The sequence below is a fragment of the Macaca nemestrina genome, chromosome 2, assembly GCF_043159975.1.
Source record: "Macaca nemestrina isolate mMacNem1 chromosome 2, mMacNem.hap1, whole genome shotgun sequence".
Classification (NCBI taxonomy): Eukaryota; Metazoa; Chordata; class Mammalia; order Primates; family Cercopithecidae; genus Macaca; species Macaca nemestrina.
In genome coordinates, this window is record NC_092126.1 from 164,716,803 (window position 1) to 164,729,906 (window position 13,104).

Consider the following 13,104-nt stretch of genomic DNA (forward strand, 5'->3'; position numbering starts at 1 on the left):
TCTACTAATAATGGTAATAATAACAGCAGCTAATCGGACTTGCCAGGCTGATTATCAGCTAGGGACTGTAATGGGCATTTGCATACATATTACCTGATTCAATTCTAATAACCTGCAAAGTAGGAATTATATTCCATTTTTATAAGGTGGTAGTTGAGACATATAGAGGTTAAGTGACTTTCCCAATGTTAATAATATAGCAGAGTTGAAATTAAGCAAACCTTTTATCATTTAGAAGGTCAAATGCAAAAGCTCTATTTTGTATTTACCTTATTTAGTTCTAGACATCAAGAAATATACACTATAGACACACCCAAATCTCTAGAACAAGAAGTATACTATTATCATAATTTTGATGTATATTTAAAAAGAGCTGGCTACTGAAAAATTTAAAAAAAAATCCTATAGTTAATCTTAGTAGGAACCATGTACATAGATACATAAAGTCTATTTGAAGTTAGTTGTCTTAGTTTGGGTTCCCCTGAAAGTATATCCTGAGTTAAAGGTTGATATATAGTTAGTTTATTTAAGAAGTAATTTCAGGGAGAAAGAGTAATTGATGGGGAAATGAAAAAGGCAAGAAGAAAAGCCAAAGATGCATTTGTTGTTGGTTGGCTGCTATTGATCATGCCAGGAACTTCTGGGGAGCCTGATGAAATGTGGCTACGAACTGCTACTTGGAGGATGCAAGGGAGAAGGATTATCTATTGACTCCCACTCTACATTGGTCAATAGCGGCCCCTGTGCTTCCAGGTTGCACATGTCTATGGCACTGGATTCCTGCTGGTGTCAGAGAATCTCTGGAACAGAAAGAGAGAGGTACTTGATATAGTCCAAGGCAAAGCAAGACATTGTTAGGTTTTACCTGTGAGAAGCTGATCTAAGCCTGCAGCAGAAACTAGAATAAGAGGTAGGACTGAGAAGATATGAAATGGCGCATAAGAAGATTCTAATACTGCGGCACTCTTTCTTTAAGAATACATGGTATTAATATGTGGATTTTGGTAATAATAATGATTAGATATATATTGATTTTTCTAAAAATGATATTAAAACTGTGAACCAATTTATTTGAATTAAAATATCTTTTAGGCCATCTAATTTTTTCCTCATTGAGTTACCATAGAAACAGCATAGCTCACTGTTTTTGAGTTCCAATTTTTATGGGTTATTCCTGATTTTATTATTAAAAACATTTAAAATCCAGGTATTTACTTAGCCTTTCATGTTTACAAAATATAAAACTTCTGATTAATTTTTAAAAGGTGGGCTATCTATTTAATTGTATATGTCTGCATCTTTTAAGGAAGAGTGTTCATTAACAGATAAAAAAGACAGGCTAAAATCTGAACAAAAGATATTTTAGTATTAAAAAGTAGCAGAAAGGTTATCCGTTTCAAAATGTCAATCAGGGTGCTAATTCAAATGGAGGTATCTGCGTACAGTGGAAAGAACACTGGCCATAGAGACAGAAAACTTGAGTTTTACTTTCTAAGCTTTATTATTTATGGGCTGTATCATCTTGACTATGCAGTTTAAAGCTTCTTTGAATCTCAGTTTTCTTTATCTGGAAAAATGAAGTAAAATTACTTGTATCACAGCATTGTTGTGAGGATTTAAATAAGACAATTGTGTTAAAGTGTAGTGTAGTTACAGTGCCTGGAACATAGTAAGTATGCCATAAATACGGATTAAATTTTAGTGTGAAACGTACACCTGTCACTGGTTCTGATCCACACACTGATCGTATGTTCTATCAGACTGGAGTCCATTTTTTCAAAATCTTCTGGTTCTTCTCAGGGTTGTTTTTTCTTATCTTTTGAATATCTTCTTGGATGTTGCTGGTTTAGAAAGATCTCTGATGGCTCTCATCAGGTAGGACCCTCCTCACCTCTTTGAAGTATAAGTTAATCAATATCTCTAACTTTCTGGAAAGACAAGAATTTCAGAACACTTTAATCCTAAAGACAATGTTCTTGGTTGCAAGAAACAGAAACTGATGATGGTTCATTAAAGAAGAAAAGGTCCAGGCTGTTAGGTAGCTCATAGAAAAGATGGGAAGTCTGAGGGATTAGAAAATAAGCAGCAACCAAAGGAGGCTGAATAGCCAAATGACACCAAAGGAACACTCTGGTGGGGACTCACTGGACAGCTCCTGGCACCACCACCACTGCTGGCACCACACCTACAACTGCCTCTGGTCAGTGGACAGTGGAATGAACTCTTTTTCATCTCTTCCTTCTTTTATCTCTTATCATTTCCTTTTCCTTCTTCTTTCCTTATCCGTAAATTTTTGTTACACTTGCTCAAGACTTAAAAATCCAAATATGAGGCTCTCCAGTTGGCTGAACCTTCTGTTATGTGATTGCACCCTGGTTGTTAGGGGGTATTTCTGGCCTCTACAGGGGAAGGTGGACTCTACTTTCCACTGAAAATCAAACTCTGGAAAATTGCCTGAACATTGGAAGAAGGTCTTGATGCTTAGCAGAAAAAAAAAAAAAGCTTGGCAGTTAAAAAAAAAAAAAAAATCACCAGTGTCTGCAGTTTTGGATGTCCCACATCCACCAATACCCTTTCCCTTGTAGTTATACTGAAAAATAATAAATGTATCCTTTTTAAAAATTATTTCAGTAGTTTTTGGGGAACATGTGGTATTTGGTTACACGGATAAGTTCATTAGTGGTGATTTCTGAGATTTTGGTGCATCCATCACCTGAGCAGTGTACACTGAACCCAGGTGTACATTTTGTAATCACTCACCACCCTCAACCCTTCCCCTGAGTCCCCAGAGTCCATTATATCAGCCATATGCCTTTGCATCCTCATATCTTAGCTCCCACATATAAATGAGAACATACAATGTTTGGTTTTACATTCCTGAGTTACTTCACGTAGAATAATGGTCTCCAACTCCATCCAGGTTACTGTGAATGCCATTATTTCATTCCTTTTTATGACTGAGTCATTTCCATGGTGGGGGGTGTGTGTGTGTGTGTGTGTGTATCTGGGTATATATACACACACCACATTTTCTTTATCCACTCGTTGGTTGATGGGCATTTAGGCTGGTTCCGTGTTTTTGTAATTGCAAATTGTGCTGCTATAAACATGTGTGTGCAAGTGTCTTTTTCATATAATTACTTCTTTTCCTCTGGGCAGATAAGGAGCAGTAGGATTGCTGAATCAAATGGTAATTCTACTTTTGGTTCTTTAAGGAATCTCTGCACTGTTTTCCATAGTGGTTGTACTAGTTTACATTCCCACCAGCGATGTAAATGTGTTCCCTTTTCACCAGATTCATGCCAACATCTATTATTTTTTAGTTTTTAATTATGGCTATTCTTGCAGGAGTAAGGTGGTATCACATTGTAGTTTTGACTTGCATTTCCTAATAATTAGTGATGTTGAGCATTTTTTCACATGTTTGCTGACCATTTGTATATCTTCTTTTATAATTGCCTATTCATGTCCTTAGCCCACTTTTTGATGGGATTATTTGTTTTGTTTTTTTCTTGCAGATTTGTTTGAATTCCTTGTAGATTCTAGATATTAGTCCTTTGTTGGATACATAGTTTGTGAAGATGCATAATTTGTGAAGATTTTTCTCCCACTCTATGGGTTGTCTGTTTACTCTGCTGATTATTTCTTTTGTTGTGCAGAAGCTTTTTAGTTTAATTAAGTCCCATCTATTTATCTTTGATTTTTTGCATTTGCTTTTGGGTTCTTGGTCATGAACTCTTTGCCTAAGCCAAAGTCTAGAAGGTTTTTATGATGTTATCTTTTAGAATTTTTATGATTTCAAGTCTTGGATTCAAGTCTTTGATCCATCTTGAGTTGATTTTTGTATAAGGTGGGAGATGAGGATCCAGTTTCATTCTTCTACATGTGGCTTGCCATTTATCCCAGCACCATTTGTTGAATAGGGGGTCCTTTCCCCACTTTATATTTTTGTTTGCTTTGTTGGAGATCAGTAGGCTGTAAATATTTGGCTTTATTTCTGGGTTCTCTTTTCTGTTCCATTGGTCTATGTGCTTGTACTTAATAACAATACCATGCTGTTTTGGTAACTATAGCCTTGTAGTATAGTTTGAACTTGGATAATGTGGTGCCTCCAGATTTGTTCTTTTTGCTTAGTCTTGCTTTGGCTGTACAGGGTCTTTTTTGGTTCCATATAAATTTTAGGATTGTTTTTTCTAGCTCTGTGAAGAATGATGTTGGTATTTTGATGGGAATTGCATTGACTTTGTAGATTGCTTTTGGCAGTATGGTCATTTTCACAATATTGATTCTACCCATCCATGAGCATGGGATGTATTTCCATTTGTTTGTGTCACCTATAATTTCTTTCAGCAGTGTTTTGTAGTTTACCTTGTAGAGATCTTTTACTTCCTTGATTAGGTACATTTCTGAGTATTTTATTTTTTTGCAGCTCTTGTAAAAGGGGTTGAGTTCTTGATTTGATTCTTAGCTTGGTCGCTGTTGGTGTATAGCAGTGCTACTGATTTCTGTACATTGATTTTGTATTCTGAAACTTTACTGAGTTCATTTATCATATCTAGGAGCTTTTTGGATGAGTGTTTAGATCATATACCTAGAAAACAGCAGCAAATCAGCAAACAGTGGCAGTTTGAATCCTCATTACTAATTTGGATGCCCTTTATTTCTTTCTCTTGTCTGATTGCTCTGGCTAGGACTTCCAGCACTATGTTGAATAGAAGTGGTGAAAGTGGGCATCCTTGTCTTGTTCCAGTTCTCAGGGGGAATGCTTTCAACTTTTCTCCATTCCGTATAATGTTGGCTGTGGGTTTGTCACAGATGGCTTTTATTACAGTTAGGTATGTCCCTTGTATGCTGATTTTGCAGAGGGTTTTAATCACAAAGAGATGCTGGATTTTGTCAAATGCTTTTTCAGAGTCTATTGAGATGGTCACATGACCTTTGTTTTTAATTCTGTTTATGTGGTGTATCACATTTATTGACTTGCATATGTTAAAGCAACCCTACATCCCTGGTATGAGACCCACTTGATCATGGTGGATTATCTTTTTGATATGCTGTTGGATTTGATTAGTTAGTATTTTGTTGAAGATTTTTGCATCTATGTTCATTAGGGATATCAGTCTGTAGGTTCCTTTTTATTTGCTATGTCCTTTCCTGCTTTTGGTATTAGGGTAATACTGAATTCATAGAATGATTTAGGGAGGATTCCCTCTTTCTCTGTCTTTTGGAATAGTTTCGTCAGTATTGGTACCAATTCTCTGAATGTCTGACAGAATTCAGCTGCGAATGCATCTGGTCCTGAATTTTTTTATTGGCAATTTTTAAATCCTCTCTCCCTCCCTCCCTTCCTTCCTTCTTTCCTTCCTTCCTTTCTTTTTTTGTGACAGACGTGATTCTCCTGTCTCAGCCTCCTGAGTAGCTGGGATTACAGGTGCATACCACCACACCTGGCTAATTTTTGTAGTCTTAGTAGAGACAGGGTTTCACCGTGTTGGCCAGACTTGTCTTGAACTCCTGGCCTCAAGTGATCCACCCACCTGTGCTTTCCAAAGTGGTGAGATTACAGGCATGAGCCACTGCCCCCAGCCAAGAACCATCTTTTTGTTTCATTTATCTTTTGTCCATTTTTTTGGTTTCAATTTCATTTAGTTCTACTCTGATCTTTGTTATTTCTTTTCTTCTTCTGGGTTTGGGTTTGGTTTGTTCTTTTTTTCTAGTTCCTTGAGGTGTGAGCTTAGATTGTCTATTTGTGCTCTTTCAGACTTTTTGATGTAGGCATTTAATGCTATGAACTTTCCTCTTAGCACTGCTTTTGCTGTATCCTAGAGGTATTGATAGGTTGTGTCACTATTATTGAGTTCAAAGAATTTTTAAATTTCCATATTGATTTCATTGTTGATCCAAAGATTATTTGGTACCAGGTTATTTAATTTCCATGTATTTGTATAGTTTTGAGGGTTCCTTTTGGAGTTAATTTTCAATTTTATTCTACTGTGGTCTGAGAGAATACTTGATATAATTTCAATTTTCTTAAATTTATTGAGACTTGTTTTGTGGCCTGTCATATGGTCTATCTTGGAGAATGTTCCATGTGCTGATAAATAGAATGTATATTGTGCAGTTGTTGGGTAGAATGTTCTGTAAACATCTGTTAAATCCATTTGTTCTAGAGTATAGTTTAATTCCATTATTTCTTTGTTGACTTTCTGTCTTGATAATCTGTTTAGTGCTGTTAGTTGAGTATTGAAGTCCCCCACTATTACTGTATTGCCATCTGTCTCATTTCTTAGGTCTAGTAGTAATTGTATTATAAATTTGGGAGATCCAGTGTGAGGTGCATGTGTATTTAGAATTGTGATATTTTCCTGTTGGACTAATCTTTTTATGATTATATAATGCCCCTCTTTATTTTTTTAACTGTTGTTGCTTTAAAGTCTGTGTTGTCTGATATAAATAAGAACAGCTACTCCTGCTTACTTTTGGTTTCCATTGGCATGGAATATCTTTTTCCACCCCTTTACCTTAAGTTTATGTGAGTCCATATGTGTGAGCTGAATCTCTTGAAGACAACAGATACTCAGTTTGTGGGATTTTATCCATTCTGCCATTCTCTATTTTTTAAGTGGAGCATTTATGCCATTTACCTTCAATATTAGTATTGAGATGTGAGGTACTGTTCTATTCATCATGCTGATTGTTGCCTGAATACCTTTTTTAATTGTGTTATTGTTTTATAGGCCCTGTGACATTTATGTTTTAAGAAGGTTCTATTTTGGTGTATTTCAGGTTTTGTTTCAAGATTTAGAACTCCTTTTAGCATTTTTTGTAGTGCAGGCTTGGTAGTGGTGAATTCTGTCAGCATTTGTTTGTCTGAAAAAGACTTTATCTCTCCTTCATTTATGAAGCTTAGTTTTGCTGGATACAAAATTCTTGGCTGATAATTATTTTGTTTAAAAAGCCTATAGATAGGACCCCAATCCCTTTTGGCTTGCAGGATTTCTGTTGAGAAATATGGTGTTAGTCTGATAGCTTTTCCTTTGTATAATAGGTTACCAGATGCTTTTGCCTCACAACTCTTTTTTTTTTTTTTTTTTTTGAGATGGAGTCTCGCTGTGTCTCCCAGGCTGGAGTGCAGTGGCGTGATCTCGGCTCACTGCAAGCTCCGCCTCCCGGGTTCACGCCCTTCTACCGCCTCAGCCTCCCAAGTAGCTGAGACTACAGGCGCCCGCCACCACGCCCGGCTAGTTTTTTTTTTTGTATTTTTAGTAGAGACGGGGTTTCACCATGTTAGCCAGGATAGTCTCGATCTCCTGACCTCGTGATCCACCCGCCTCGGCCTCCCAAAGTGCTGGGATTACAGGCTTGAGCCACCGCGCCCGGCCCTGCCTCACAACTCTTAAGAGTCTTTCCTTCATCTTAATGTTAGATAACCGTTGACTGTGTGCCTAGATGATGATCTTTTTGTGATGAACTTACCAGGTGTTCTTTGGGCATCTTATATTTGGATATCTAGATCTCTAGCAAGACCAGGGAAGTTTTCCTCAATTATTTCCTCATATACATTTTCCAAACTTTTAGATTTCTCTTCTTCCTCAGGAATAATAATTACTCTTATGTTTGGTCATTTAACATAATGCCAGATTTCTTGGAGGCTTTGTTCATTTTTTTTTTTAATTCTTTTTTCTTTACCCTTTTCTGATTGGGTTAACTAGAAAGTCTTATCTTCAAGCTCTGAAGTTCTTTCTTCTACTTGTTCAATTTGATTGCTGAAACTTTCCAGTGTATTTTGTGTTTCTCTAAGTATGTCTTTCATTTTCAGAAGTTGTGATTGTCTTTTCTTTATGATGTCTATTTCTCTGGAGACTTTTTCATCCATATCCTGTGTTGTTTTTTAGGTTTCTTTCAGTTGTTTTTCACCTTTCTCTGGTGCCTCCTTGAGTAGCTTAATAATCAAGCTTCTGAATTCTTAATTTGGCAATTCAGAGATTTCTTCTTGGTTTGGATTGCTGGAGAGCTAATGTGACCTTTTGGGGCTGTTATAGAACCTTATTTTGTCATATTATCAGAATTGTTTTTCTGGTTCCTTCTCTTTTGGGTAGGCTGTTTCAGTGGAAAGATCTGGAACTCAAGGGCTGCTGTTCAGATTGTTTTGTCCCATGAGGTGATCCTTTGGATGTGGTACTCTCCTGCTTCCCCTAAGGATGGGGCTTCTTGAGAGCTGGACTGCAGTGATTGTTATTGCCCTTCTGCATCTAGCCACCCAGTGGGGCTAAATGGGCTCCAGGCTGGTATTGGGGAATGCCTGCAAAAAAAGTTCTGTGTTCTGATCCACCTTTAGGTCTCCCAGCCATGGATACCAGAACCTACTCTAGTGGAGGTGGCAGAGGTGTGTAGTGAACTCTGTGGGAGTCCTTGGTTGCAGTTTTGCTTACTGCACTGGTGTTCTTGAATGGTGGTTATGCTAGCAGTGAAATTGTCATGTGGATGGACTCAGGACCTCTGGTTAGCTGGGGTGTTGCAGGCAGTGGAATCAGCTGTTGTTTCCTCCTTCTTTGGAGCATGGTTGTGAGAAACAGGACAAGCTAGATTTCCTAGGCCGACTAAGAATCCCTAAGCCTAGCTGGAAAGGTGACCACATCCACCTTTAAACATGGGAATTGCAACTTAGCTCACACCAGACCAATCAGGTAGTAAAGAGAGCTCACTAAAATGCTAATTAGGCAAAAACTGGAGGTAAAGAAATAGCCAATCATCTATCACCTGAGAGCACAACGGGAGGAACAATGATTGGGATATAAACCCAGGCATTCGAGCTGGCAATGGCAACCCCCTTTGGGTCCCCTCCCATTTTATGGGAGCTCTGTTTTCACTCTATTAAATCTTGCAACTGCACAATCAGGCTAAAGGCTTGCCATTGTTCATGTACAGCTAAGTGCCCAGGTTCATCCAAATGGAGCTGAAAACTAGTCGCTGGGTTCCACAGTTCTCTTCTGTGACTCATGGCTTCTAATAGAGCTATAACACTCACTGCATGGCCCAAGATTCCATTCCTTGGAATCCGTGAGGCCAAGAACCCCAGGTCAGAGAACAAGAGGCTTGCCGCCATCTTGGAAGTGGCCCGCCACCATCTTGGAAGCTCTAAGAACAAGGACCCCCTAGTAACAGTTGTTCTGTTATGAGTTGCTGTAATGGCTTGAGTTGGTTTGCTTCCAGCCAGGAGGTGGTGTTTTCAAGAGAGCGCCAGCTGAGGCAGTAGAAGTATATAATCTTCCTATGTTTGGCAGGATGGGTACTCGGGTTTCTCAGGTGATGGGTAGGGCCATAGGACTCCCAAGAGCGTATGCCTTTTGTCTTCAGCTACCAGAGTGAGTAGAGAAAAACCATCAGGTGTGGGCACTGTTAGGTGGGTCTGAGCTCAGGCTCTTCTTGGATGGGGCTTGCTGCCACCACTGTGGGGGGTGGGAGGTGGTTCCCAGGCCAATGGAGTTTTATTCCCAGGGGGATTATGGCTGCCTCTGCTGCATCGTACACGTCACCAGGGAAGTGGGGGAAAGCCAGCAGTGACAGGCCTTACCCAGCTCCTCGTAATCAGCAAGGTCAGTCATGTGCCATGCCTCTGCAACCACATTGATTTTATATCCAGTCAGCCTGCAATCAGGGCTGAGATCTTGTCCAAGGCTACAATCCTCCCTGTTGAGAAAGCAAGCAGGGCTCTCAGGCTTCTCAGGCTTCTCTGCCTGCCCACTGAGCACTCAGATCTGCACTATGAGCTTCCTTCACCCTGTGGCCCTCTCTGATTCCGCTGGCTGCCTTTTCTTCCCCAAGGACCTCTGTTAGATAAGTCCAGGAATGGCTTCTTTGCCTTCAGTGGGCACTTAATAAGATGATCATCTAATTTTTTCCCTTTAACCTCAATATGGTGAATTGCATTGTTAAATATTAAACATTACACTCATGAAATAAATCCAATTGGTGTGATGCATTATCTCATATATGTATTAGTAGACTTAGTTTACTAATGCTCATTTGCATCTCTGCATAAGAAAAATTGGCCTATTTTCTTTTCTCCTATCATTCTTGTCAATATTTGGTATGTAGTATAACAGTAGCATCATAAAATGAGTGGAGTGTTTCATTTTTTTCTCTATTTTTAAATAGTTTGTAAAAGATTGGGTTTGTTTTTGTTTTCTGAACATTTGGTGAAATCTGCTGATAAAATTACCTGGAGCTAGAGTTTTATTTACAGAAAGATTTTAAACTCTTGCTTCAATTACCTTAATTGTATAGGACTATCCAGGTTTTCTGCTTATTTTTGAGCAAATGTTGGTAAGTTATATTTTTCTAGGATATTGCCCATTTCCTCCAAATTTTCAGATTTATTGGCAGAAAATTATTCATCATTTTTCTTATCTTTTAAATATCTGCAGCATTTGTAGTAATGTCTCCTTTTTTATTCTTTTTTAATTTTTATTTTTTGAGATCAAGTCTTGCTTGTTGCCCAGGCTGGAGTGCAGTGGCATGATCTCGGCTCACAACAACCTCTCCTTCCTGAGTTCAAGCGACTCTCCCACCTCAGCCTCCAGAGTAGTAGCTGGGATTACAGGCATGCATTACCACATCTGGTTAATTTTTGCATTTTTAGCAGAGATGGGGTTTAACCATTTTGGCCAGGCTGGTCTCAAACTCTTGACCTCAGGTGATCCACCTGCCTTGGCCTCCCAAAGTGCTGAGATTACAGGCATGAGCCACCTCATCTGGCCACCATTTTTATTCTGATATTATTTGAGGTCTCTCTCATTTTTAATTTTGATTAGTGTCACTAGAATTTGGTTAATTAACGATTTCAAGGTGCAAATATTTGACTGCGTCAATCTTCTGTATTATACATTTGTTAAACATTTTATTGTTTTTGCCTCTATATTATTTTCTTCTATTAATACTTCCTTTAGACCTATTTTGTTTTGTCAAAATTCTTAAGCTATATAGTAATTTATTTGTGTTTAGGTTTTCATCTTTTCTAATATAAGCATTTGAGACTTTAAGTTTTCCTTCAAATAGATACTCTAGCTGCATTTTACTGATTACAATATAAAATATTTTTATTTTCTTCTAGATACACTTTAGTTTCCTTTATGATTTCTTGATTTTGAATTATTTAGAATTGCTTTTTGTAATATCTGTGTGTGTGTGTGTGTGTGTGTGTGTGTGTGTGTATTTGTTATTGATACCTACCTTAATATCATGTGGTCAAACAATGTGTTGTAAATAATTTCAATCCTGTCAAATTTCTTGAGAATTTCTTCATTCATCGATTCATCCATTCAAAATATTTATTTGGTATCTACACGTGTCATGATCTGTTAAAGAGACTGAGAATTCAACAATGAATAGAGTTCCTGTCCTTGTAGATTGTATTGGGTGAAGCAGACAACAAACAAACAAGATTATTAAAATAATTGAGTATGTTAATGACAGAATGCTAAGAAAAAAATACAACAGGGAGACAGATTTTAAAATGTCTTTTAAATTTTTTATTTTAGAAGGATGATGTTAACTGCCCAAGGGGTTCACCTTGCCCGCTGCCTCAACAGAGCCAATTCATCAAGACAGGGGAATTGCAATAGAGAAAGAGTAATTAACACAGAACCGGCTGTGTGAGAGACCAGAGCTTTATTATGACTCAAATCAATCTCCCCAGACATTAAGGGAGCAGAGTTTTTAAGGATAACTTGGTGGGTGGGGGGAAGCTAGTGAGCCAGGAGTACTGATTGGTGAGGGATGAAATGATAGTGAGTCAAAGCTGTCTTCTTGCACTGAGTCATTTCCTGGGCGGGGGTCACAAGATCAGATGAGCCAGTTTATTGATCTGGGTGGTGCCAGCTGATCCATCCATCCTGTGCAGGGTCTGCAAAATATCTCAAGCACTGATCTTAGGAGCAGTTTAGGGAGGGTCAGAATCGTGTAACCTCTGGCTGCATGACTCCTAAACCATAATTTCTAACCTTGTGGCTAATGTTAGTCCTACAAAGGCAATCTAGTCCCCAGGCAAGAAGAAGGTCTGCTTTAGGAAAGGGCTGTTATCGTCTTTGTTTAAACTATAAAGTTTCTCCCAAAGTTAGTTCAGCCTACGCCCAGGAATGAACGAGGACAGGTTGGAGGTTAGAAGCAAGATGGAGTTGGTTAAGTTAGATCTCTTTCACTGTCTCAGTCATAATTTTGCAAAGGTGGTTTCAATGGTCAGTTACGACTTAGATGACATATGAGAAAAAGTCTTAAGAAGTGAAAGGAGAGCTATGCAAAAATGTAGGGAAAGAACAATTTTAGTGGTCCTGAGGCAAACACGTTCCTGCTTATTTAGGAAACATTGAGGAGGTCATTATGGTGAGAGCAGAATGACTGAGGGGAAAAACAGAAGATGTGGTCAGAGAGATAATGGGGGACTAGATCCAGTAGGGTCTTGTAATCAGAATAAGGGCCCCCCACAAAGGGGATTCTTCACTTCCTAATCCCCAGAACCTGTGAATATATTACCTCCTATGGCGAAGAGGAATTAAGGTTGCTGATGGATGCTGTTCAACTGATCTGGAAATGAGGTTATTCTGGATTATCTGAGTGGACCCAGTGTAATCACAAGAATCCTTAAATGTGGAAGAAGGAGTGTCAGAAGGGCTTGGCCTGATGTTGCTGGATTTGAAGATAGAGGAAGGGGACCATGAGCCAAGGAAAGTTGGTGGGCTCAAGAATCTGGAAAAGGTAAGAAAATGATTCTCCTCTGGAACCTCCAGAAAGGAACACAGCCCTGCCCACACCTTGATTTTAGTCTACTGAGAATCATGTTGGACTTCTGACCTCAAGAACTATAACACATTTGTGTTGTGTTATGCCACTAAGTTTGTAGTAATTTGTTACAGCAGCAATAGACAACTAACATAGGCCCTGTGATTTACAGTAAGACTCATCCTGAGTGATACAGGAAGCCATTGGAAGGTCTTAGACAGACCTGATCTGACTTCTTAGGATCATCGTGGATGCTGTGTTAAGAATAGACTGTAGATGGATTCCTTCCTTTGTGCAGCCTTTGGCTTTACCTTTCTGTATTTTATT

The 13,104-nt window shown here is 38.6% G+C and overlaps 1 protein-coding gene across 4 annotated transcripts in view; it reads left to right on the forward strand.

The window, feature by feature from the left end:
• The window catches only part of LOC105470347 (immunoglobulin superfamily member 11), a 268,851-nt gene that overhangs the window by 122,650 nt on the left and 133,097 nt on the right, over positions 1 to 13,104 (forward strand). Inside the window, exon 1 of one of the 4 annotated variants that reach the window (XM_011722224.3) lies at positions 12,732 to 12,753. The exons of the other annotated variants lie outside the window; for them this stretch is intronic. The gene's annotated coding sequence lies outside the window, so the exon portion shown is untranslated. Of the gene's footprint in view, positions 1 to 12,731; positions 12,754 to 13,104 lie in introns of those variants that run through there. 4 annotated transcript variants of the gene reach the window in all.